The 24,313-nt window shown below is 46.4% G+C and overlaps 1 protein-coding gene across 3 annotated transcripts in view; it reads right to left on the bottom strand.

Annotated features, from left to right (window-relative positions):
* LOC119575099 (inositol-trisphosphate 3-kinase B-like) overlaps positions 1-24,313 on the bottom strand; it is a 132,211-nt gene that overhangs the window by 82,671 nt on the left and 25,227 nt on the right. Inside the window, exon 1 of one of the 3 annotated variants that reach the window (XM_037922509.1) lies at positions 2,118-2,470. The exons of 1 other annotated variant lie outside the window; for it this stretch is intronic. The gene's annotated coding sequence lies outside the window, so the exon portion shown is untranslated. Of the gene's footprint in view, positions 1-2,117; positions 2,471-24,313 lie in introns of those variants that run through there. One more of the 3 variants, XM_037922507.1, reaches the window with a different exon arrangement.

The following is a 24,313-nucleotide window of genomic DNA, read 5'->3' as shown; positions in this document are numbered from 1 at the left end:
GGCGGTTCTGTGTCAAATATATATCTTTTCGTAAACAGATAAAATCAACAGACCGATAAACAATCCTCTAAGAACAAGGCAAGAGAAGATAACGAGAGGAAAATGTAAATCTGAACCCAAAGCATCTGATTTTCCTAAGAAGAGAAAGAAGAAGAAGATGAAAAACAAGAAGAGGAAGGAAGAGGATGAAGAAGAAGAAGAAGAAGAAGAAGAAAAGAAGAAAAGAAGAAGAGGAAGAAGAAGAAAGAGACGATGAAGAAGACGACGGCAAATAAAAACGAATAAAAAAGAAGAGGAAGACGAAGAACAAGAAGAGGAGGAGGAGGAGGAGGAGGAGGAGGAGGAGGAGGAGGAGGAGGAGGAGGAGGAGGAGGAGGAGGAGGAGGAGGAGGAGGAGGAGGAGGAGGAGGAGAATAATAATAATAGTAATAATAATAATAATAATAATAATAATAATAATAATAATAATAATAATAATAATGAGGAGGAGAAAGGGACGACGATGAAGAAGACGACGGCAAATAAAAACGAATAAAAAAGAAGAGGAAGACGAAGAACAAGAAGAGGAGGAGGAGGAGGAGGAGGAGGAGGAGGAGGAGGAGGAGGAGGAGGAGGAGGAGGAGGAGGAGGAGGAGGAGGGGAGGAGGAGGAGAGAATAATAATAATAATAATAAAAATAATAATAATAATAATAATAATAATAAAAATAATAATAATAATAATAAAAAATAATAATAATAATAATAATAATGAGGAGGAAAGGGACGACGAGGAAGACGACGACAAAAAGACGAATAAAAAAGAGAAAGAAAAAGAAGGAAGTGCGCTAGAAAGGACGAAAAGAGAGGCTGGCATGAGAACAAACATCCTCGCATCAGCCACGCCTCATAAAACTGTTGGCGTGAGATTGCTCGTCCGTTTTTCAGCCGCGATTTTCTCGTCCGTGATGAGAGAGAAACCCCGGGAAATAACAATAATTAGAACGAAGTAATCAAGTACATAAGGCGTTGGTTCATTCAGCCGGCCAGACTTCGCAAGAGACCGACTGCTATCATTAACAACACTGGCGTGACTTCAAGCAGCGTCAAATGCAAGTGCTTGCTTGCTCCTTCGGGCAATAGGACGAGTAATCGCTCATCCATCAAGAGTTAACGACCGATGTGAGGACTTGTTATTCCCTGCACTCGAGCCCCTCGCCCTCGAGGAATATTGAACAATTTCGCACTCCAGCCGCGGCAGGAGCGAGCCGAGCGTCATGCCCAAATGCGGAAGAAGCGGCATAGTTCTTGACACACAAAGTCCAGCTGCTTGCGCCTCCCGCCAGAGCCTCGGAGGCGAAGGCTCCGACGGGCGTGAATGAAGCGAGCGAGGCCGCCGCCGGGCCGCCCACGTCGTGAAGGCGGAGAAGGTGCTTTATGAATGGGAAAAGTGGGCGCCCCTTGTTGAGGATGCCGCCTCTTCCGGAAGCCCTCCGGACGGCCCTGGACGTGCGCGCTGGCCCTCGGGGTGCCAGGGCTAGGCGAAGAAGGGGGATAATAGATAATATGGACAGCCAGTGGCGGAGGGCCGTCTGAACAGCAGGAAGTATTCGTAGAAGGATAGTCAAGAAACGCCAGTAGAAGATTAGAACTATTAGTTTTAAATTACAACTGCTCGATTACCACGACGCTCGGACCAAGAAAGAAACTTCGGGAAGACAAATCGCTTGAGGAGAAAACCGCTCGAAGAGAATAACGATGCATGGCGGCGGAAAGGAGCAGCGACGGCGGTCATGTAGAGGCTGCGTAGGCGTGCGGCGGGAGTGACCCTGAGTGGGAGAGCCTCAAGAGGAGCATTGAAGGAAGAAGCAGGAAGTAACATTCCACTCTCTTCCTCGACGCATTCCGTAGGCGTAAACAAGAATCGCATAGGCCGTTTTACCCACGAATTTGTGCGTCTTACCCTAAGGGCTATACAAGGCTGGATTTCGTTTATTCTGCTTCCATTCAGCGACTCCAACGGTACGAAAAACGACACCCATTCACACACATAAAAAGGCGGCCCGGAACTCCTGTCTGCTGACTCCCCCCATGCCGTCTATCTGTAGCTGAGGTCAACTGAGACTCCCTTATACTTACTCTTTAAATACAGAACTTGGGTGTTGGTCACAGCTGTAGCGATGGCGAACAGATGCGTTTTGTTATCTTCTCACACAGTACATAAAAGTTATCAGACTGGGTTTAAAATCTTATCCAAACTCGGGTCAAATACTTGAGGTCACTCAGGCACTAGGGTCAACTGTACGATCAGGCTTCCGGTCGGTACACACTTCTGTTCTCTTTGTCAACAATACATTGAGAAAATAAAATAAAATCCGCAACGTTCCACACAAAAAAAAAACGGCGAAGAAAACGACGGCGGGCCACTAGCGAAGAGCCAAGAATCCGCGGCACGAGCGAGAAGCGACACGTACGACCGCCGCGGCGTCTAGAGAGCCACTGAGGAGAGGGAGGGAGGAGGGAGGAGGGCCGGCCGCCACCTCGCCCGCCGCCGCCTCCCGCTGCCGACTTTCACTATCGCCGGCACAACCACCTGCTACAGAGCCTGCAACCGTCTGCCGCGAACGCTACAGATCGTTCGAAAACCTCCTTTCCATGGATCTTGCACTTCTCGCTCTCGTGGACTTCATGAATACCTCGTAGCACGCGGGGAAAATTAAAACCAATGTGGAATCCACGGTCTTTTCATTTTCTTTTTCTTGTCACTGTTTCACGGACCCTTAATGATAAACAAGAGAAATTAACAAGTACATCGAGCATAGGTATAATCACTTATTATATCTTAACGCGAACGACAATACTAATTTCCACACTATTACTATAATCATTTCATATATTTCTCCAATGCCCAGCCCCTGACGTACACCAAAACAACTACCCAACGACATAAAAAGAGAAGAAATCTGACCTCCCACGATCAATACCCACCAAACAAGCAACACAAAAGAGAAAAGAAAAACGGGACCTTCCCCCTCTCACCCCCACCCCCCCACCCACCCCACAAACACTCCCACAGAACAAGACAGTTTAAATCGACATCAGATACCAACACCAGCCATGGGTGTCGTCACAGCAACGTTGGGGACATACGCAAAAGGCCAAATGCAAAGGAGGTAAGGGGTAGGCACTCCTCCCCTCCTCCCCTCTTCGTCGCGTCGGGAGAAGGAGGGAAGGGTGAAGGGGGGGTAGGGGGAGGATTCTCGGACTCACTTGTAGGATATTTTCGGACCGAATCGTCGACAGGAGAAACATGAAAGCAAAGCTATTTGGTAGTCTTAGCTTGCTTGACATTTCTAACCCCCGACAGTACATGGCAGAAAACTAAAGTAAGGCGGAGGTAAAAGCGCTGTTAATTGATACATGTACACGCTCAACATGGACGCATGTATGTATACAAACACACACAGACATACAGGCAGACAGAGAGACAGACACATAAGCAAACAGAAAGGTAAGCAGGTAGGTAAGCAGGCAGACAAGCAGGCAGGCAGACAGAGAGACAGACAGACAGACAGACAGACACACACACACACACACACACACACACACACACACACACACACACACACACACACACACACACACACACGCACGCACGCACGCACACACGCACAAACGGAGAAGACACACTAATTGATAACGCCTCAGCACAAGAGGCGTTTAATACAACGTGACTCGTCAAACCCCATCCCTTAGCCAATGAAAAATCACGAGAGAAAATCTGGGAGAGAAATCTCAACTGGAACTCCATAAAAGATATGTGAATGAATGAGCTAACGATTCGGTATTCAAATTAGGAGTAGTTTGCATTCCGTGGCAATTTTCATCTAGTTATTGTTTTGTATAATTACTCGGGATAATCTGTGTGTGATGAATCAGTATTCCAGTTTATTTTATTTCTATTCAATTGCATTATTGTATCTAATTACTATTTCTCGGTATGAAATATATATCGCAGTTTATTCCTTTTAAATTACATTACATTATTTTATCTAATTATTATTTATCAATCTATCTTTTTTGCATTCCATTACAAAGCTTTTTTTATCCAAACAACTAATTACCATTTTTGGTTAATCACTAATGAACGACTATTTTTGTTCCAAACGAGCGGAGAAGGGAGGAGAACTACAGCCTACGGGGGGAGGGGGGGCGCAGTGACGGAATGACGCAAGCGGAAAAGTGAAAACTCTATTAGCAAGAGCGCAATTTGTTCCTGCCATAAAATATAAGGTATGGCGCTACGTACAGCCACAGCCCACGCCCTCCTCGTGTACTAAAAACGCCCAGCTGACAGACCCCATGCTAAAATATCCCGCACGGAATTACCTCAAGAACACGAAGAACAAATGAACACAGATGGCTCATAAAAGAGGCATGTTGTGTTTTGAAATCCAGTGTTCTTCTACGTAATGGTACATAGTATAATACAAAGCATGGTTCATAAAAGGAATGTAACAATACATAATAGTGCCCTGTACAATGCACAGCGTGATCCAAACGTACCCATATATATAAATGCCCATACAAATGAAGGGGTATGCGACTGTTGCTCCAAGTCCACAGCCATAATTATAAGCTATAATACGAAAAATATTATTTGTTCTGTGACATGTTATCAGATGCCGTCAATTTCTGAAAAAGAGAAATTTGCAAACATAACAGAAAAAAACAGCCTTGTAATCAATTGAAAAGGCACAGCCAGGAATCCGTGAAAATACATGCGAAAGTCGGACTCTCCTTCCACTATACTTTTCCTTCTTTCTTTCGGTATAACATATAATTATCTGTCTTTGTTCCTCCTGTGAATAATTAATTCTCCTTCCACCTACTTTGCGTGTCCTCTCGGCTCCACTTTCTTATACGCGTATATGTCCAAGTACATGTAGGATGTGTTTGTCTTCACATTTCTGTTTGTATTCATGCCTGCCTATTGCTCACATACATCTCAATACTTGTGTATGTATACATAAATGTATATATATATATATATATATATATATATATATATATATATATATATATATATATATATATATATATATATATATATATAATATAAAATATATATATACATATGCATACAACCACATGCATACAACCAAACAAACATACACACAGACTCCCATGCACAGATACATGTAAAACAACGAACCCCCGGCTAACGTCATGCACTACTCCATTTCCCATGCACAAAGTCAGTAAAATTCCCACGCAGTCAAGTCTTTTTCCTTTCCAAGATTTCCCTTTTTCCCATAAAACCATAACAAGATGCAGTAAAGCGAAACAGACGCTTCCTTTGAGCCCACAGGCAGGATGGGGATTAATGTAATTTAAAAAATACATCATGAGAAAAAAATATATATACATATATATATTACATATATTACATACATACATATATATATATATATATATATATATATATATATATATATATATATATATATATAATTCATGGTATACTTTGGAGGGGGAAATTATCGTCATTATTTGGTTAATTAATTAGCAAAGTCTTTAGTACAGGAACTTGAATCTGATTGAAAATTACCCTCAAATAAAAATAAATCATGATAATAGCGCGTTAACAATAACATGATATAAAATAATCACATCATAAAACCCATGGAAATAACGGCCTGAACTTACATCTGAAAGAGCGCTTCCTCTGTTTGTCTTAACAGTAACTTCCTCTAATATCAAACCGTGAAAGGCTGCAGCGGGAAGTAGGAACTTGTTTGAGGCGGGCAGTTTGCAACACAACGGGTGCAGCTTGCGGTTATTGCAACACGGCTACTGCTCGCTGCACGTGTGGTTTATCCTCACGCAACCCCTTTCATACCTAACTTGATTCAACTTGGCCTATAATGCCTTGCATCTGAATTGACCCAACCCGATCCAGCCCCTTTTTTTGCAATTGAATTCAACAAAATCCAACCAAACTATTCTCAATCTAACCCCGTCTCAACCCAGCCCATCAACCCAAGAAGGCCTATCCTGATTCGCCTCAACCAAACTCACTCTTTCAACTCAACCGTCATTAACCTTCTTTTATAACACATGAGTTCAATGAAGAGCCTCACCTGCCCTCTTCACTTGTTATTCTCTCAAGGACAGTCACTTGGAGGTTGAAGTTATCTCACTATCTCTGAGGATCTTAGGCACGTGGGGGTGATTGGGAACTCCCATCCTTACCTCTTCAGCTTCCCCTCTTTTGCCTTGACCCCTTTCTCTCTCCTCCCACTCTCTCTCTCTCTGTCTTTCCCCTCTTGACCCTCCCCTCGATGGTCACTTCTATACACCCTCTTTTCTCATCCAATCTTCTCTCTGTTCTTTCCTACTCCTCTTCTTACTCTTCCTCCCCTTCCAATCCCACTTTCCCCCAATCCCTCCTTTCTCTCTCCCCTCCTCCTCCCTCCCACCCACCTTAATCCCTACGGCGACAACCCGAATCCAAGAACTCAGGTCAGACCCTAATTAAGGACAATTTCTAGACACGAGCTGATGTTCGGTGATCGATCGCTCTGAACGGTGTTTCGACTCTGGCTTTCGGCGAGTCATATTCCTTCCGCAATCGTTGTCATTTGGTTTAGTAATGGTAAATAGGTTGCCGATGTTAGTGAGTTATATACATCGTTAATATTATTTATTCTATTTCATTATTATCTTTATGATCTTAACTGTTATTACTGTCATCGTCATTATTATCATTTGGCGTTACTGTTACCACCGTCATCATTACTATGATCAATTTTCAAGGCTATCATCATTCTTATTATTACTACTATCTTCATTCTTATCATCACTATAATCGCTATTATCATCATTCTAACTCTATTACCGCTATCATTATAATCATTACCGCCCCCCTTTGCCAAGATCACCACTATAGTTAAGATTACTACTATCATTTCCACTGCCATAACCGTAGTAGGACTGACCACTTGACTCTAATGACCGCCCTCATATATAGACCAGCAAGCGCCAATTAAGTCCGAACCACCCACGCCTCCGCCACCATTAATATCCATCCCATTACCATGATTACCATTCCGCTATCTCCACGGGGCTTGAGTTCGAGTGCCGGTCATTTTATAAATCATGAACACTCCCTTGCTGACGCCATGAGGTCAATTGGCCACTTGGGACACGAATTCATGACGCGAGACCTGGGGAAAACAACTGCGTACCGGTTGAGCAAAACAAATGCGCATCGGCTGAGCAAAACAAATGCGCATCGGCTGAGCAAAACAAATGCGCATCGGCTGAGCAAAACAAATGCGCATCGGCTGAGCAAAACAAATGCGCATCGGCTGAGCAAAACAAATGCGCATCGGCTGAGCAAAATAAATGCGAATCGGCTGAGCAAAACAAATGCGCATCGGCTGAGCAAAACAAATGCGAATCGGCTGAGCAAAACAAATGCGCATCGGCTGAGCAAAACAAATGCGCATCGGCTGAGCAAAACAAGTGCGCATCGGCAAAGCAAAACAAATGCGCATCGGCTGAGCAAAACAAATGCGAATCGGCTGAGCAAAACAAATGCGCATCGGCTGAGCAAAACAAGTGCGTGTCAGCTGACCCTTACACGGTCTCCGCTGAAATTATGAAAGGACACGAGAATAGCGTGAAATACGAGGGAAATCGTTTACGTCAACTACGAAAACACATTATAAATTACCATGAATCACTATGGGGACGCTATGGACCTGCAGTGATATCATCATGAACTACGTTACAAGGTAGTTGCCACGAATGTAAAATAAAGTTATTCCACCAAAATATGCCATAAAAAAAAGGTAGCAACCATTGGACTGCCACAAAATCACCGTGAAATGAAATGAAGTTAGTCCCTGATGTGCCATGGGAACACCTACCTTGAATGGCATAAAGTCACCAATTAAATGAAGTAAAGTTAGTCGCTGAAATGCCACGAAGTTAGCCACCATGAAGTGCGATGAAGTCACCATGAAATACCAAGAATGCCTTGACAATGACGACCTCTGGAGCTTCCCGGTCTGTTCCGTGCGTGGAAAGGGTGACCCGCCGCTCAAATAGCAATAAAGAAAAAGAAAAGGAAAAAAAAACGCCAATAAAACAAAGACTGTAACTGGATAATATATATGCATATTATATCAAATCGGATAAATATGAATAAACAGATAAAAAAAATGAAAAGAACAATTTTCTTTCATCTTTCATAAGTCTTCTTTTTCCTGTTTTGTTTCTTTTTATTTATTTCTATTTCTTGTTTTCAGTCTCTTTTTTTCTCCCTTTCTTTTTTTTTTCTTCCTCACTCTCTCTCTCTCTCTCTCTCTCTCTCTCTCTCTCTCTCTCTCTCTCTCTCTCTCTCTCTCTCTCTCTCTCTCTCTCTCTCCCTCCCCCTACCTCTCTCCCTCCTCCTACCTCTCTCCCTCACTCTCCCTCCCCCTCTCCCCCTACCTCTCCCTCCCTCCCCCTCCCTCTCCCTCTCTCCCTCCCTCTCCCTCCCTCTCCTCCCTCCCTCTCTCTCCTCCCTCTCTCTCTCTCCCTCTCCCCCTTTATTTTTTTTCCTGCTGCTGTAGGCTCGGAGGAAGTGGTTCCATTATGCTAATCAGAGACGTGTAGTGGTGACAGGGAGTTAATTTGCGGTGATAGGCCTAGGGAGTGAGGAAAAGAGGGGGCGAGGGGGGGCATGAGGAAGAGGCGAGATGGGGAAGAGGAGGGGGGGGGGCTAGAGGGGAGGGGAAAGGGTGTGAATGATGGATGAAGGCGAAAAGAGGGCAAGAGAAAGGAGGGGAAGGGAGAAACAAATAAAGAGGGGGGGGGGGAGGAAGTTGGGGAAGATGAGGAGGAAGGGAGAGGTAAGAGGGGGAAGGAGGAAGATATAAAAAGAGGACAGATGACGAGAGGGGGAAGAGGTAGAGGAGGGGGAAGGAGAGCAGAAAGGGAGGGGGTGAAAAAGGGGGAGGCATGGGGAATGGAGGAGGGGGAAGATGAAGTGGGAGATGGAGATCGGAATGTAGGGGAGAGGGGAGGGAGGAAGAGAAAAAAAGGAGGAAGGAAAGAGGACAGAGAAGGCATGGGAGGTGGAGGAAGGTGAAAATGAGAGGAGAGGGAGGGGAGAACGAAGAAAGGGAAGGGAAAGGAGGTGGAGAAAGGGGGAAAATGAGAAGTAAGAGAGAGGGGGGACCAAAGAGGGTATAGAAGGTGGGAAAAGGGGAAAACGAGAAGAAATCGAGGAGGGAAGAGAGGAGAGGGAAGGCATGGAAGGTGGAAAAGACGGGGAAGACGAGAAACAGGAAGCGAGGAAGGAGGTGGTTTCACCCCAAACGCTGATGAAGATTAGTGATAGCCTAATCCCAGCGCTGACTACGGATTTATGGCCGCCATTTCATTTACGGCTCTGAAATATCAGTTCGTTCAGGCGGGGGAGGGGTGGAGGGGGTGATGGTGGGGAGGGTGAGGAGGTGATATTGGGGGTGAGGGGAGGAGGGGGTGATGGTGGGGAGGGGGGAGGAGGTGATGTTGGGGGTGAGGGGGGAGGAGGTGATGGTGGGGGAAAGATTACGACTTCGGAAGTGCCAATATTTGCAACTTTTTTTTTTTTTTTTAAGAACACAATACGGAGCGCGGAAGAGCAGAAGGGAGGTGAAACGGCTTATCGTGCGCAATCGAAAACCATTATGAAATATCGAAGGAGCTTAAGAAACCGTCAGAACTATCAGTATCTCTTACGTCACAGACATTCCTTTCTCTGTTCTTTTTGCTAAACGGATGAAAAGGATCGAAGTGACTCGGTGGCCTCGGCAGCGACCAGCGGAGAGAGGAGCGGGATACAGACCCTAAGCTTATTTAAGGATTAAGTGTTTCGTAGAAGCATGAAGTCATACCGACGCTTGTGCATCCTCGCGGCATTCACAACACATTCAGCAAACACGGACACACGGGCGGACACACACACACACACACACACACACACACACACACACACTAACATACAGCATTACGACAACCACACACACAACATTTTTACCATAAATACACATACAATACACATACACATACACACACACATATAGTATATGATATATCAATATAACTATTATATATATATAGATATACAACACCACATTACACATATACATACACACACACACACACACACTCCACACTACACACATCGCACACGCACAACGGCACGCAAGCGCACCACTCACTAACTATTATTATTAGTATATCATATACGATAATACGAGTATAAATAATTAATTATAATTAGATTAATTATCTAAAAATGAAAGTATACCTACTTATATCTCGGGATTATAAAATATATAGATAAACAGGAAACGAATAACACACACACACACTACTACACATAACATACTACATAATATATATATATATAATAATATAATATACACAATCAGTGCAGTATGTGGTGTGTTGTGTCATGCTACGTTCGGTGTGTACGTGTCTGGGCTGCTGTCGCGTGATATCGCACACACATGGTACGTGTGACGTGTGTACCACAGCTGCCGATAGCCCCAAGATCGCCGTCGCGTGATTTCGTGTGTTATTATTATCTATTATCTATTATATATATATATATATATATAATATATATATATATATAAATATATATATATATATATATATATATATTATATATATATATATAACAAATAACAAACAGAAGACACATAACACACTCATCAAATAACCAAATAAAAAAAAAAAAGAGAAGAAAACTCGCAAACACTCCCACACGCCTCAAGACAAAGCCTCTTCAACACCTTACACGCAATATACCACCTTCGAGTCACGATCCGATCCCATCACTTTATACTGAGAGGCAAGTTATACGAGCGTCTTTTTACGACGTGATCCTGGCATGTAGGGGATAAAGGAAGCGGGACTGTGAAGGAGAGGAGGGAACAGAGAGGAAAGTAGTGGAAGGAGAGGAAGAGCGGCGAGAAGGTAGGAAAAAGGAGATGGGGAGGGAGAGAGAGGAGACAGGGAGAGTGAAAGAGAGAAAAGGAAAGATGGGTGAGAGGGGGGAACGGGGAGAGAGAGGGAGGACAGGGGAGAGTGAAAGCAAGGAGAAGAGAGAGAGAGAGAAAGAGAGAGAGAGAGAAGAGAGAGAGGAGAGGAGAGAGAGAGAGAGAGAGAGAGAGAGAGAGAGAGAGAGAGAGAGAGAGAGAGAGAGAGAGAGAGAGAGAGAGAGAGAGTCATTCGGAACAACCCTCAGCTTCCAGCACCTGAGGCAGGGTCCATTCTACCCTCACATAATATCCTTGATTTCGCTATTATTACAAAATAGAGGCTAATTTACCTGCAACACAGTAAATTACACTGTTACAGAACAACAAACATGTACAAAGACCAACAGATATTCAAACAAAGAGACTCACACACACACACACACACACACACACACACACACACACACACACACACACACACACACACACACACACACACACACACACACACACACACACACACACACGAATTTCGAGAAACAATAACAAAGCCTCAACACTAATTGACACTTCTCGTCCGAAGAATAATAGGCGTGATCAAGGACCCTATTCAGAAGGTCTTTTCGGTCCTTCTAATTAGTCAAAACCGAACGAAATAGGCAAGGGGGGGGGTGGGGGTGTAAAAATAGGGTCCCATTATTCGCGCCGTTAAACCACTCCATTAGCCCGTAAAAGTTAATAATAAAAATAACCAGAAACGCCACAACTGTCCGGTAATTTACGAGCCGGGGGTCCAACGGGGAGAAAGCATTAGGTGACCAATAAAAATCTCGTATTATTATGAAGTCTGAGATTCCGCGGAGGGAGGTGGGGAGGGGGAGGGGGAGGGGAGGAGGGGAGTATGGGGAAGGGGAAGGGGAAGGGGCAGAGGGAGAAGAGAGTACAGGGGGGAAGGGGAGAAAACAGGGTCGAGGAAGAAGGGAGATGAGAGGGAATGAGGGAGGAGAGAGAAGAGTGGGAAGAGTAGGAGGAGAAGGGAGGGGTAGGAGGGGGAAGAGGAGCCAGAAGGGGGAAGAGTAAGGGTTGAAGTAGGGAGAGGAGGCATGGGAAAGGGAATAGGGTGTAAGAAAAGGGGAGGAAGAAGAAAAATGGGGCAAAAAAGGCGAAGAGGAGAAAAAATGAAGTAAAAAAAGGGGGAGAGAAGGGAAAATGAGGCAAGAAAAGGGGAAGAGGAGGTACGGAAGAGGATGAAAGGGAGTAGACGTGGGCAAGAGGAGAGCGGGGGCACCAGTCATGGCCCAGGTGACATGACCTCGCCTCACCACAACCCGCGGCCGCCTTAATCAACTGGGAGACAAGACACACGCAAGGAGCTGTACGTTATTATTTCATTTATTTGTGTTTCATTTTGCCCCTTCTCTTTGTCTTTTTTTTTTACAAGCACTGAAAGCATTATCTTACACTCAATGGATTGGTATGTACCTTTCGAACACCCCCGGGGAGCCTCTGGAAGGATAGCAAAACGAGGTATTTATAACTCCCTGTATTTAGGACATCAGGAGTTTCTCGGGACACGTAATCCTCTCCACTCCGGCCCTTCTTTCTCCCTCGCTTCCTTGTTTCTCACACCTCTTCGCTTCCCCTTTGTCTGCCTTATTTGCTCTCCTAAATGCTCCTCCCTCTCTCCACCAATCCCTCTTCTTCTTCATCCTACGATCTCCTCCCCTCTCCATCCCTCCCTCACCCTAATTCTCTTCCCCATCCTCCACACCTTTCCCTTCCTCCCCCCCCTCTAATGCTCCTCCCCATCCCCTTTCTCTCCCTCCACACAATCCACTCTCCCCTTTTCCCCTCCCCTCCATCTCACCCCCTCTCCCCTTTCTCTTCCTCCTCCCCTCCATCTCTCCCCCTCTCCCTCCATCTCTCCCACTCTCCCTTCTCCCATCCCCTCCCCCTCTTCCCCCATCCCCTCCATCTCCCCCTCCCCCCTCCTCCCCCCCGAGCCAAGGACCGTGGCCTTTTAGCGCTTCGGATCGCGAGCTGAAGCCGAGTGAGCGAGCGGCGAGTCCTCGTCCTTTGAGCCGCGTCCTTAAACCTTAACATTAATATCGCAGATTCGACGCCATTTTCTTTATTTTCAGTTGGTGCTCCTCTATTCATTTCGTTATTTCATCGTTTGTTTATCTAATTCCTCTTTTTTATTTGTTTATCTAATGTCTTGTTCATGTGTTCGTTTATCTAATTCCTTGTTTTATTATTTGTCTAATTATTTTTTTTATTTATTTATCTAACTCCTTCTTTTTTATTAATCGAATTCCTCTTTTATTTGCTTATCTAATTCCTTCTTTATTTATTTATCAATTACTTTTTTTATTTATTAATTCCTTCTTATATTTACTTATTTAATTCCTTTATATATTTATCTCATTCTCCCTTTATTTATCTAATTCCTTCTTTCTTTATTAGCTAATTCCATCTTTATTTATATATCTCATTACTTCTTTATTTATTTATCTAATTACTTTATTTATTTATCTAATTCCTTTTTATATATTTATCCAATTCCTGATTTCTTTCTTTCTCCAATTCCTCCTTTATTTACGTATCTAATTCCTCGTTGATTTATCTATCTATCGATATTTTTATCAGTTCATTCACTTATCTATGCATTATTCATCTATTCATTTATTCATTTTTGCTCGGCGGAACTTTATTCATTTACCTATTTGCATATTCCAGAGAGATTCTTTTGGTAGAAACGAAAGCGAGTGAAAGACCGACTCAAAGACGAAAATTTATGGCGAAATGAATGAAAGAAAACGGTGAACGATTGTCAGAAGAAAACGGATTCAAAAATAATAATTTTTTTTCTTCGAGTCTTGGGAATGAATGGCTGGATTAAGAGAAAAATGTTAAAAAGAAGAAGAAGAAAGGAGAAAGAAAATAAAAATATAATAATAAGAAAATAAGGGAAATGTTAATGGAAACTATGAAATGAAAGGAATTAATAGTTTGATGATTGTCTAAGGAGAACGAATTTAATGATTTTCAAAATCGAGGGACGAGAATGGATAAAAAAAGAAAGAAAATAGACGAAAAGAAAATAGTGAGAGAGAGAGAAGAAGAAGAAAAAAAAGAAAAGAAAAGAAAAAAGAAAAAGAAAGGAAAAAAAAAAAAAAAAAAAAAAAAAAAAAAATATATATATATATATATATAATATATATATATATATATATGAGTGTGTGTGTGTGTGGTGTGGGTGTGGTCTGTGTGGTGTGTGTGTGTGTGTGTGTGTTGTGTGTGTGTGTGAGGTGGTGTGTGTGTGTGTGTGTGTGTGGTGTGTGTGTGTGTGTGTGTGTGTGTGTGTGTGTGTGTGTGTGTGTGTGTGTGTGTGTGTGATGAATAGCCGAAGAAAGAAAGGAAAAAACACGAGAGTAAAAAAAAGGAGGAAAAAAGTGAAAGGAAAAAATATGGAGAGATATCACCGAAGAAAATAAACACAAACGATGAACGATCCTGATCCTCCTCCTCCTCCTTCTCCTTCTCCTTCTCCTTCTCCTTCTCCTTCTCCTTCTCCTCCTCCTCCTCCTCCTCCTTCTCCTCTCCTTCTCCTTCTCCTTCTCCTTCTCCTCCTTCTCCTTCTCCTTCTCCTTCTCCTCCTTCTCCTCCTCCTCCTCTTCCTCTTCCTCTTCCTCTTCCTCTTCCTCTTCCTCCTCCTCCCTCTTCCCCTCCCCCTCCCCTTCCCTTCCCTCATCTTCCTCCTCATCATCATCATCTTCCTCCCCCTCCCCCTTATCTTCCTCCTCCCCCTCCCCCATCTCCTTCTCCTCCTCCCCCTTACCTTCCTCCCCATCCCCCTCCCTCTCCTCCCCCTCCGCACTGCACTCGGCCTCTCCAATGACGCCGGGGAGCTAATGACGCCATGCAAGGTGCAAATACCCTCCGCGTTTCCTTCAGCGATCACCGGTTCGCGTGACCGACGGCCTCTCACTCCTGAAGGGCTGACGGCGGGCTGATTACGGGCGGGAGTAATGGGCTGCTGGAAGTGCTGTGATAAAGGGCGGTGGCGAACGGAAGGAAGGGAGTGGGCGTGGAGAGTGGAGGAGTGGGCGTGCAGGGAGAATGAGTGGGCGTGGAGAGTGGAGGAGTGGGCGTGCAGGGAGAATGAGTGGGCGTGAAAGGGTGAAAATTTGAGTGTGAATATTGGAGGAGTGGGCGGCGAGTGGAAGGGTGGGTAGAGGGTGAAGCTTCGGGCGGACGAGTGGAGGGTAGAAAGTGGATACATGGCATGATGAAAAAAGAGTGGATGGGCGCGCGGATGAAAAAAAAATGGGCGCGAAGAGTGAAAGAGAAGAGGAGTGGGTATGAAGAGTGGAAAAAGAGTGCAGAGCCGAGGTGAGGAGCGGGCGTGGAGATCCGAAAGTGGGCGTGAAGACTACACGGTCAAGTGGAAGTGGAGAAAGGCGAGTGCAAGAGTGGGTATAAAGGTGAAGAAAATGGGCATGCGGGTGGAGGAGTTGGCACTTAGGTTAGATAGATAGATAGATAGATAAATAGATAGATAGATAGAGAGAGAGAGAAAGAGGAGGAGGGAGGAGGGAGGAGAGGAGAGAGAGAGAGATGAGAGGAGGAGAGAGGAGAGGAGGAGAGAGAGGAGGAGAGAGAGGAGAGGAGGAGGAGAGAGAGGGAGAGGAGAGAGAGAGAGAGGAGAGGAGAGGAGAGGAGAGGAGAGGAGAGGGAGAGGAGAGAGAGAGGAGAGAGAGAGAGAGAGAGAGAGAGAGAGGGAGAGGAGAGAGGGAGGGAGAGGAGAGAGGGGAGGGGAGAGAGAGAGAGAGGGAGGAGAGAGAGAGAGAGAGAGAGAGAGAGAGAGAGAGAGAGACCCGTCGACGAGACAATCACCCCGAGACATGACCCTTCGTCTCCCCATCATTCTGCCTAATGAAGTCTGCACCCACAATCACCTCCCCCCCACCTCTCCACGCCCCCTACCGTCCCCTCGCGCTCCCTCTTCTCTCCCCACCCATCCCCTCACCCCAACACCCTCACATCATCACCATTTTTCTCTCCCAACCCAAAAACCCATAGCACTCACCCCACCCCATCCCCCCTCCCACCCCATCCCACCCCCACACCTCTCCCCCTCCCTCCCTCCCACCCCCATTCCCTCACCCCCCTCCCCTCCCTCCCTCACACCCCACATGAACAGAACACCTCACTCACCTTCTCAACGACGGGCCCCACGACTCAATTAGAGCGACAGACGTGAAGGTGATTTGTTGTCGCCTGAGGGGAAGGAGATGAGCCGGGGAGCTGGGGAGGGGAGGGGAGGGGAGAGGGGACAGAGGGAGGGGAGATAAGTGGGGGAGGGAAGGAGAGGGGAGAGGAGGGGAAGTGAAAGGACGGGAGGGGAGGGGGAGCATAAAGGGGACATGGGTACTGAGGGAAGAGAGGTAGGGAGACGGGGAGGAAGCCAAAACGTAGTGAAAAAGAGAGGAGAGGCAGGGAAGGGAGAAGAGAGCAGAGGAGAGGAGGGAAGGAGAGGAGGGGAGAAGAGGAGGGAAGGGAAGGGGAGGAGATTAGGAGGGGAGAAGGGCACTGGGTACGAGGCAGAGGTGTCATCACGTCACTCTTCGCTCACGGTAAAATGACAATGGACGGCTCATCGCCACCTGTCAAGAGATCCATTAAAATCTGCTTTCGCGGTGAACACAATAGCCTCGATACCTACTTAAAATGACCCCCCGTGTATAACGACTTCATACTTCTCGGTAATAGATTCCCGAACGAAGTGAGGTGGCGGGTCGTTTCCCCTATACTAGAGAAACGACTGGATCATAAACATACCAAGGATATTCAGGAAAAGGAAGAGAGTGATTGATTTGCATAAATCTACATGCTCAAATTCTACCTTCCTTTCTACTGACGTGTCTGGTGTCTTCATCACTATGAGGTCCTCCCTCCATCTCCCCCACCTCTATAGCTCCTTCCACACTACCCCCACCCGCTACCCCACCTCTCTTGCCTCTCCCTCACCTCCTTCCCCTCCCCTCCTGTCCCTTCCCCACCTCTTCAGTCCCTCCCCCACCTCTTCCGTCCCTCCCCACCTCCTTTCCCACCTCTCCACCCCCTCCCCCACCTCCTCACATCTCTCTTACCATCACCAATCATCTCGTCAGAAAGAGGCTTTAACATATTTCTGAGAAAGGTTTCAAAACACTTGCCTGAGGTTCCTCCAACTCTGCGGAGAGTGACTGCACTTTTGGAACGTTTAATACCCATATCATGAAGCCAGTGACAATGAAGACGTGTAATGCGATTATCACAAAAATCTCTCCTTATATTTATACAACCTTTTACAGTCTTTCTGTAAAAGTAGTTACACATCACTAAAATGTTAATTAAATAGAATTCCGGCAGGTTGCTTAAATAACAACAGACGTTAACCAAGCAGATGATAAATAAACAACCACTGGCCCTTGACAACCACCACAACTTCTTTACAAATGCACTAAGAAAAGAATCCTGTGCAAGCATCCCCATCCACCCTGTCTCTTATCCTCTGGTCGATTCCTCACGACGACACTCCGTCGTTTTTATTTTCTTTGTTTGTTCGTTTGTCTCCTTGTTTGTTCTTGTATTTCAGCTTATTTCGGTTACTCGGATAAGAAGTGGCTGCCTCAGAAACATTGTATTTACTAGTTATATTGTCAGTTACTACACACAGGCCGTAGTTTTAGCGCACATGCGTTTAATAAATATGGGTCTTATTACAGTGCTTGTTTTGCCTTTCGTAAAGGCGACAATGTAGTACCCTGTCATTTCTCAAGAAGACAAGCACGAGAGAGAGAGAGAGAGAGAGAGAGAGAGAGAGAGAGAGAGAGAGAGAGAATAAGAATGTCCTGGAGTGCTTCCGTACAAATAAAACACAAAAATCGAAATTCCTAAAGCCAAGAGCTCGGCAAGTGTAGCGCGCGTGAGCAGCCAAAGCTCCAGCACGTGTACGAATAACGTAACCCTCTTTCACGACCCGAGACGGTGGAGGCGAGAAATGAAAAAGTCGGGGTTATAACCAGGGTCAAATCGCGGGGTCAAAGGTCGAGGCGGGAGGGAACTCCCCCCATGACCTTTCCCAGGTACGTACGCCCACCAAGCGCCCACGCCCGTCCCAGGATACGCACTTTAGACTTCCCGTTTATTAGAAACTCTGAAAGCGGTGGGAGGTGGTGTCTGGCGGTCGTAAAGTCACTGCAGAGGTACTGTTTAATGGCCCTCGGACCTGGCTGGAACGCGGGGGGGGGGGGGTGAATGGGCGGTTGGGGGGGCGGAGGCGGAGGTTCGGGTGAGGGTGGGGGGCAAAGAGAGCGCTAAAACAAGTTCTCTAAGGTTTATTCCTATGAAGTAAAATGTCAGATAATGATTAAACAGTGTTCGAAGGTTTATTAGGTCCACCATCATGTAAAAGAAATAATAATAAAATGATAATCACTTCATTATAAGAGAGAGAGAGAGAGAGAGAGAGAGAGAGAGAGAGAGAGAAGAGAGGGAGAGAGAGGAGAGGAGAGGAGAGGAGAGAGAGAGAGAGAGAGAGAGAGAGAGACGAGTGAGAAGAGAGATATCACTTCGAGAAGAAAGTTGAATGACAGAGAGAGAGATGTACGAGAGAGACAGAGACAGCAGAGGCAGACAGAAACTACAGCGGCAAGTACTATACTTCAAAAGTGACATCTTAAATACACCGTTACGAAGACCAGAATCAACTGACGCACAAAACTACAGCGGATCTACAGACTTACAACTAAAAAACAAAGAGCTCAAACACGAAGAACTCAACACGTGAATCAAAGACGAACAAAGGAAGGAAAAAAATTGACATGCTTTCGGCGTGCATAACTGAACGAAGAAACTGAGCGAAGGCATCCGAACAGCGGCAGCATTTCGTGTCCTCAGCCCGTTATTGGCGACTCTTTGCAAAAACCTACAAGAACCATTAGGTTTTGTGAGGCGAGCGAAGTGCGGGGAGGAAAGGGGGATAAGGGAGAGGGTGGGAGGGGTAGGGGGAAGAGAGAGGAGGGTAGGGGGATGGGGACGGAAGGTAAAAAGGGGAGAGGGGAAGGAAGGTAAAAAAGGGAAGGGGGAGGGGAATAGAGAAGGGAAGGGGAGGAGAAAAAGAGGGAATTGAGAGAGGAAGGGGGAGGAGGGAAAGGGAGAAGGGGAGGGGATGCTGTGTGCTACAATCTATGGGGTCAAATGATCTTGCCCTCCCACTCCCCCCCTCCCCCCGACCCGTTCACCCCGCCACCCCCAGCTCGCGGCCAGACAACCTCATAAATCTATGATCTCTCATTATCATTTCACCCCCGTGACTCGCCCTCCCTCATTATAAGATACATAATGAACCTCCGCGCTAGTTTACATAAACGAGCCATAATCGAGCGTGCGGTTCTAGGCTGGTGAGCCGAGGGCCCCGTCGGCTGTCGGAAGGACGTCACGGCGAGAGGACTGCCTTCTCTCAAGACGCACGGCTCAACGCTCATAAGACGCATGCACGCGCGCACACATATATGTAAGTTCACTCGCCCATGCAGACACACAGATGGTATACAGATATACAGACATAATCAGACTGTTAGCTGATAGACTGGTAGATGGATGGATAGATAGATAGAGATAACTCGAATGAGTGCATTCACCTGGGTTGAACGCCAATGAAGTGATCCCATAATGCGCAGTAGCAAAATTATACACACTTGTAGGTTCCAGAGCGACACATCTGAAGCTCGCTGATCGACAAGGCTCCTCTCAGTGACCGTCTGCTCACAGACATTATACCTCCAAGACCCGCTGACATCTGAATCCTTGATATATCACTATTTCCGAGGCGTCAAAGTCTCCGGCGGTGACGTCCTTATGAGCGCCGGTGGCCATCTGCCACTTGCCAGGGTCAGCGGGGCAGATCGTCAGCTCATACTGATCAGTCGAACAATGGCAGTCGGGGAAGGGAAGGGAAGGGACTGACCGTGACCGCCGGACTTTGGAAGCGACGGGACACTACATGGCAATGCTGGCGTTAAGAAGACACTATGAAACGAAATACAGGTATAATAATAAGAGAATAAATAAGTAAGTCCGCGGAAACGAAATACAAGTACGACAGTAAGAGAGAAAAACAAACTAAATCCGCGATGCTACAAGTAAAAATAAACTCTTCGTTAGTTGTTAGGATGCATTTGGCCTTACCAATGGCTATACTTGAGTCCCAATTCAAAATCACTTCGAGAAATGTGATATGGATTTCCTCGTGGATTCCGCGCGAGAGCAAAGTGGGGAAAAAATCAGTAATGAGTCGATATCCGGAAATATCGAGTATGTGTGTTGCAATTGCCACAATCAAATGGAAACTGCTGATATTATGGTAGAAATAAGATGAAATTTCGACAGCACTTGTTACTGTTCGTGCCGGAGAAATAGGAGCATAAGATCGCAGAGTGCCACCGAGCAAAAAATGCATAATTTCAAACCCATTCTACACCTTCGGCAAACGCCTTTTTGCCTCGCAACAGCAAGTCGGAGGCGGCGATGAATAAAGGGGCCGAGGGTGGCGTATATGGTTGTGCAAGTGGCCGTGTACAAACGCTAATATATGGTTGAGTACAAAATCATGAAGGCGGAGGGGTGCCAAGGGCGTACATACAGCGGCGTACAGATGGTCGCCTTCGCACACCAAGAAGCAACGGCATGAGCGAGTACGTGAGTGTCGGCACGGCGGAGATAACGTGCAGGTGCGTGCGGGGTATTTAACGCAGACGGCAACAAAGACAAGAGCGCCGAGGGTCTCCTAAGAGGCTGCGTACAATATCGTATGGGCGGGGGAGAAAGTCGGCGGTCTAGGGTCAGCTCGTGACCTCAACGGGGAGTGGGGGAGAATGGGAGGGGAAGCCAGGGTGGCGCTAGGGGAGTGGGGAGAATGGGAGGGGAAGCCAGGGTGGCGCTAGGGGAGTGGGGGAGAAGGGAGGGGAAGCCAGGGTGGCGCTAGGGGAGTAAAGGAGGTGTGGGAGATGAGGAGAAGGCGGGGTGGACGATGGTGAGGGGGGTGGGGGAAGGGGAAACCACGTAGGGGTGGGTAGAAGCAAAGGGAGTTTGGGGTATCAGCAGCGGGAGGCAACGAGTTGGGGGGGGGGGGGGGCTCCGTGGCGATGATGGTGGTCCTCGGAAGGAAGAAAGAAGGGGAAGAAAAGGAATATGGAAGACGGGGAAAGAGAAAAGATGAGGAAGGGGAAAAAGAGAGGCAGGGAGGACGGAGACAAAAACAGAAGGGAGAGAGAGAGAGAGAGAGAGAGAGAGAGAGAGAGAGAGAGGAGAGAAGAGAGAGAGAGGAGAGAGGAGAGAGAGAGAGAGAGAGAGAGAGAGAGGGGGAGAGAGAGAGAGAGAGAGAGAGAGGAGAGAGAGTGAGAGAGAGAGAGAGAGAGAGAGAGAGGAGAGGAGAGAGAGAGGGAGAGAGAGAGAGAGAGAGAGAAGAGAGAGAGAGAGAGAGAGAGAGAGAGAGAGAGAGAGAGAGAGAGAGAGAGAGAGAGAGAGAGAGAGAGAGAGAGAGAGAGAAAAGAAAAAAAAAAAAGAAAGAGAGAGTCGAGAAGAGAAGAGAAGGGATAAAATTGGGAAAGAAAGAAAGATGGAAAAATAAAAAAAAAATGTAGAAGAAAAGAAATATAAATGAAATATAAAACTAAATAAAGCGGCCATTTGCTGATAAGACACCAATCAAGTGAAGCCAATAAGTTGAAGCTAATCAGGTGAATCCATAGTAAATACAAAATTACTTCAACTATCCTTGGCTCTTAAGTGAATATAAAAATAAAACAGGCTTTTTATACATACACGACTGGAAAAACACATAGTGCTAAAAAAGGGAAAATTTCATTTTCACAAAAAATAGTCTTTTAAAGGGGACAAAAAAATCACACAATCCCCATCCACAAAATAAAAAAGAAATATCAAACGCACATACCAACGATAATAAAAAAAAAAAAAAAAATCTCGACAAACGCAGCGCATATATATTTCTTTTATTTTCTTTTTAGTATAAATCTTATATTTTGACCTTCAGCATCAAAATTCCTCTTTGGGACCTAAAAAACAAAATTTTCCCGGGTTTACAAGGTAATCTTTTAAAATGAGAAATGGGAAGGAGAGGAGAGGGAGAGGGAGAGAGGGGAGAGAGGAGAGAGAGAGAGACGGGGGGGGAGAGAGAGAGAGAGAGAGGAGAAGAAAAGGAGAGAGGAAGGAGGGGGAGAGAGAGAGAGAAAAGGGGAGAGGGGAAGGGAAAGGGGGGAGGAGGGAGGGGGGGGGAGGGAGGGGGGAGGGGAGGGAGAGGGAGGGGGAAAGAAGGGGGGGAGGGGAGAGGGAGGGGGAGGGGAAAAGGAGAGAGAAAAGAGAGAGAGAGGGAGAAGAGAAAAGGGAGAGAGAGAGAGAGGGGAGAGAGAGAGAAAACAGGGGAGAAAAGAGAGAAAAGGAAAGGGGGAGGAGGGGAAAAAAAGAGAGAGGGGGGAAAAACAGGAGAGAGAGAGAGAGACGGGGAAGGGGAAGAGAGAGAGAGAAAAAAAAAGGGAGAGAGGGGAGGAGAGAAGAAAAAACAGAAGAGAGAGAGGGGGGGAAGAACGGGGAAAAGGGGAAGAGAGAGGTTTGGAGAAAGGAGGAGAGAGAGGGGGAGCCCGGAGAGAGAGAAAAGGGGGGAGGGGGGAGAGAGAAGGAAGAGAGAGAGAGAGAGAGAAAAAAGGAAAAGAGAGACGAGAAGAGAGAAAAGAAAGAGAGAAAAGAAAAGGGGAGAGAGAGGAGGAAGAAAAAAGACGGGGGAGAAACAGGGGAGGAGGGGAGGGGAAGGAGGGGAGAGAGGGGAGAGGGGGTAAAACGAGAGGAGAAAAAGGGAAGGGGAAAAGGGGAAGGGGAAGGAGAGGAGAGAGGAAAAAAGAGAGAGAGAGGAGGGAGGAGAGAGAGGAAAAGGGGGGAGAGGAGAGAAAAAGGAGAGGGGGAGGGGAGGGGAGAGGGAGAGGGGGAGGGGGGAGGAGGGGGGAGAAACGGGAAAAGGGAGGGGAGAGAGAGGAAAACAGGGAGAGAGGGGGGGAGAGAGAGAGAGAGGGAGAGAGAGAGGGGGGGGGAGACGGAGAGAGAGAGAGGAGAGGATGGGGAGGAGAGGAGAGAGGGGGGGAGAAAAGAGGAAGAGAAAAAAAAGGGGAGAGATGGGGGGGGAAGGGGAGAGAGAGAGAAGAGAGGGGGATTGAGAGAAAAAGGGGGGGGGGGGAGAGAGAAGAGAGAGAAAGCGACGAGAGAGGGGAAAAAAAGGGGGAAAATGAGAAAAGAGAAAAAAGAGAAAAAAAGAGAAGAGAGAGAGAGAGAGAGAGAAAAAAAGAGAGAGAAGAAAGAAAAGAGAGAGAAAGAAAGAGAGGGGAGAGGGGGAGAAAAGAGGAAGGGGGAGAGGGGAGAGAGAGAGAGAGATAAAACACCCCACCCCCACAAAAAAAGACAATAAAAAAATGATAAAAAAGAAGTAGAACAGGAAGATGCCCTTCAATCCCAAGGAAAAAAAGGTACCGCAACAGCAACTCCCAACAAAAAGAGAAAGCACGCAGCGGGATAATGAAGTAGCCTATGCCAAGTGTGTTTTAAGTGATCGTTATGGCGCCCGAATGCCAATGAGAGGCAGAGTGGGCGGGTGAGGCTTGGGGGGGAGGGGGAGGGCGTGGGCGTGGATGACGGGGGGGGGGACTGACTTTAGGGGAGAGGGGGTTGGGGTTTTGGGGGGTGGGGGTGTAGTAGCTGTGTGATCGGCCAAGAGAGAGAAAAAGACGCTCACTACATGAAACGCCAATGCAAAGTCACCTCGCGTGCAGGCTGAATAGCAACGTGACGCATGAAGAGGAGGGGGGGGGGGGGGGCGGGGTTTCTTTCTCCCCAAAAAAAACCCCTCCTCCCCCCTCCCCCACCCTCTACTCTACCCCCCCCCCCCCCGCGGCTTTAACCTCTTCACCCCATTAGGCAGAGGTAAAAATGGACGCCACAAATGCCTCTTTTACGTCGGGTCTGCCTAATATATTACTATCGTTAAATTAATCTTAATCAGCAGTATCATTATTCTTATTTTTTTTTTTTTAGAAATAATACAAACTGTATCATTATACCTAAACTATTGTTGTTGTTGTTGTTGTTTGTCATTCCTTACATCATGCACCATTTCCACTGTGAAAAAAAATCGAACTATAACGAAGCTTTTGAGAGAGGAGGGAAATTTTGAAAAAAAAAGAGTAAGAATACGTGATA

Source organism: Penaeus monodon, chromosome 7, assembly GCF_015228065.2.
Source record: "Penaeus monodon isolate SGIC_2016 chromosome 7, NSTDA_Pmon_1, whole genome shotgun sequence".
NCBI classification, from domain to species: domain Eukaryota; kingdom Metazoa; phylum Arthropoda; class Malacostraca; order Decapoda; family Penaeidae; genus Penaeus; species Penaeus monodon.
Note: the sequence above shows the minus strand (reverse complement) of the source record. Positions and strands in the feature narration are given on the sequence as shown.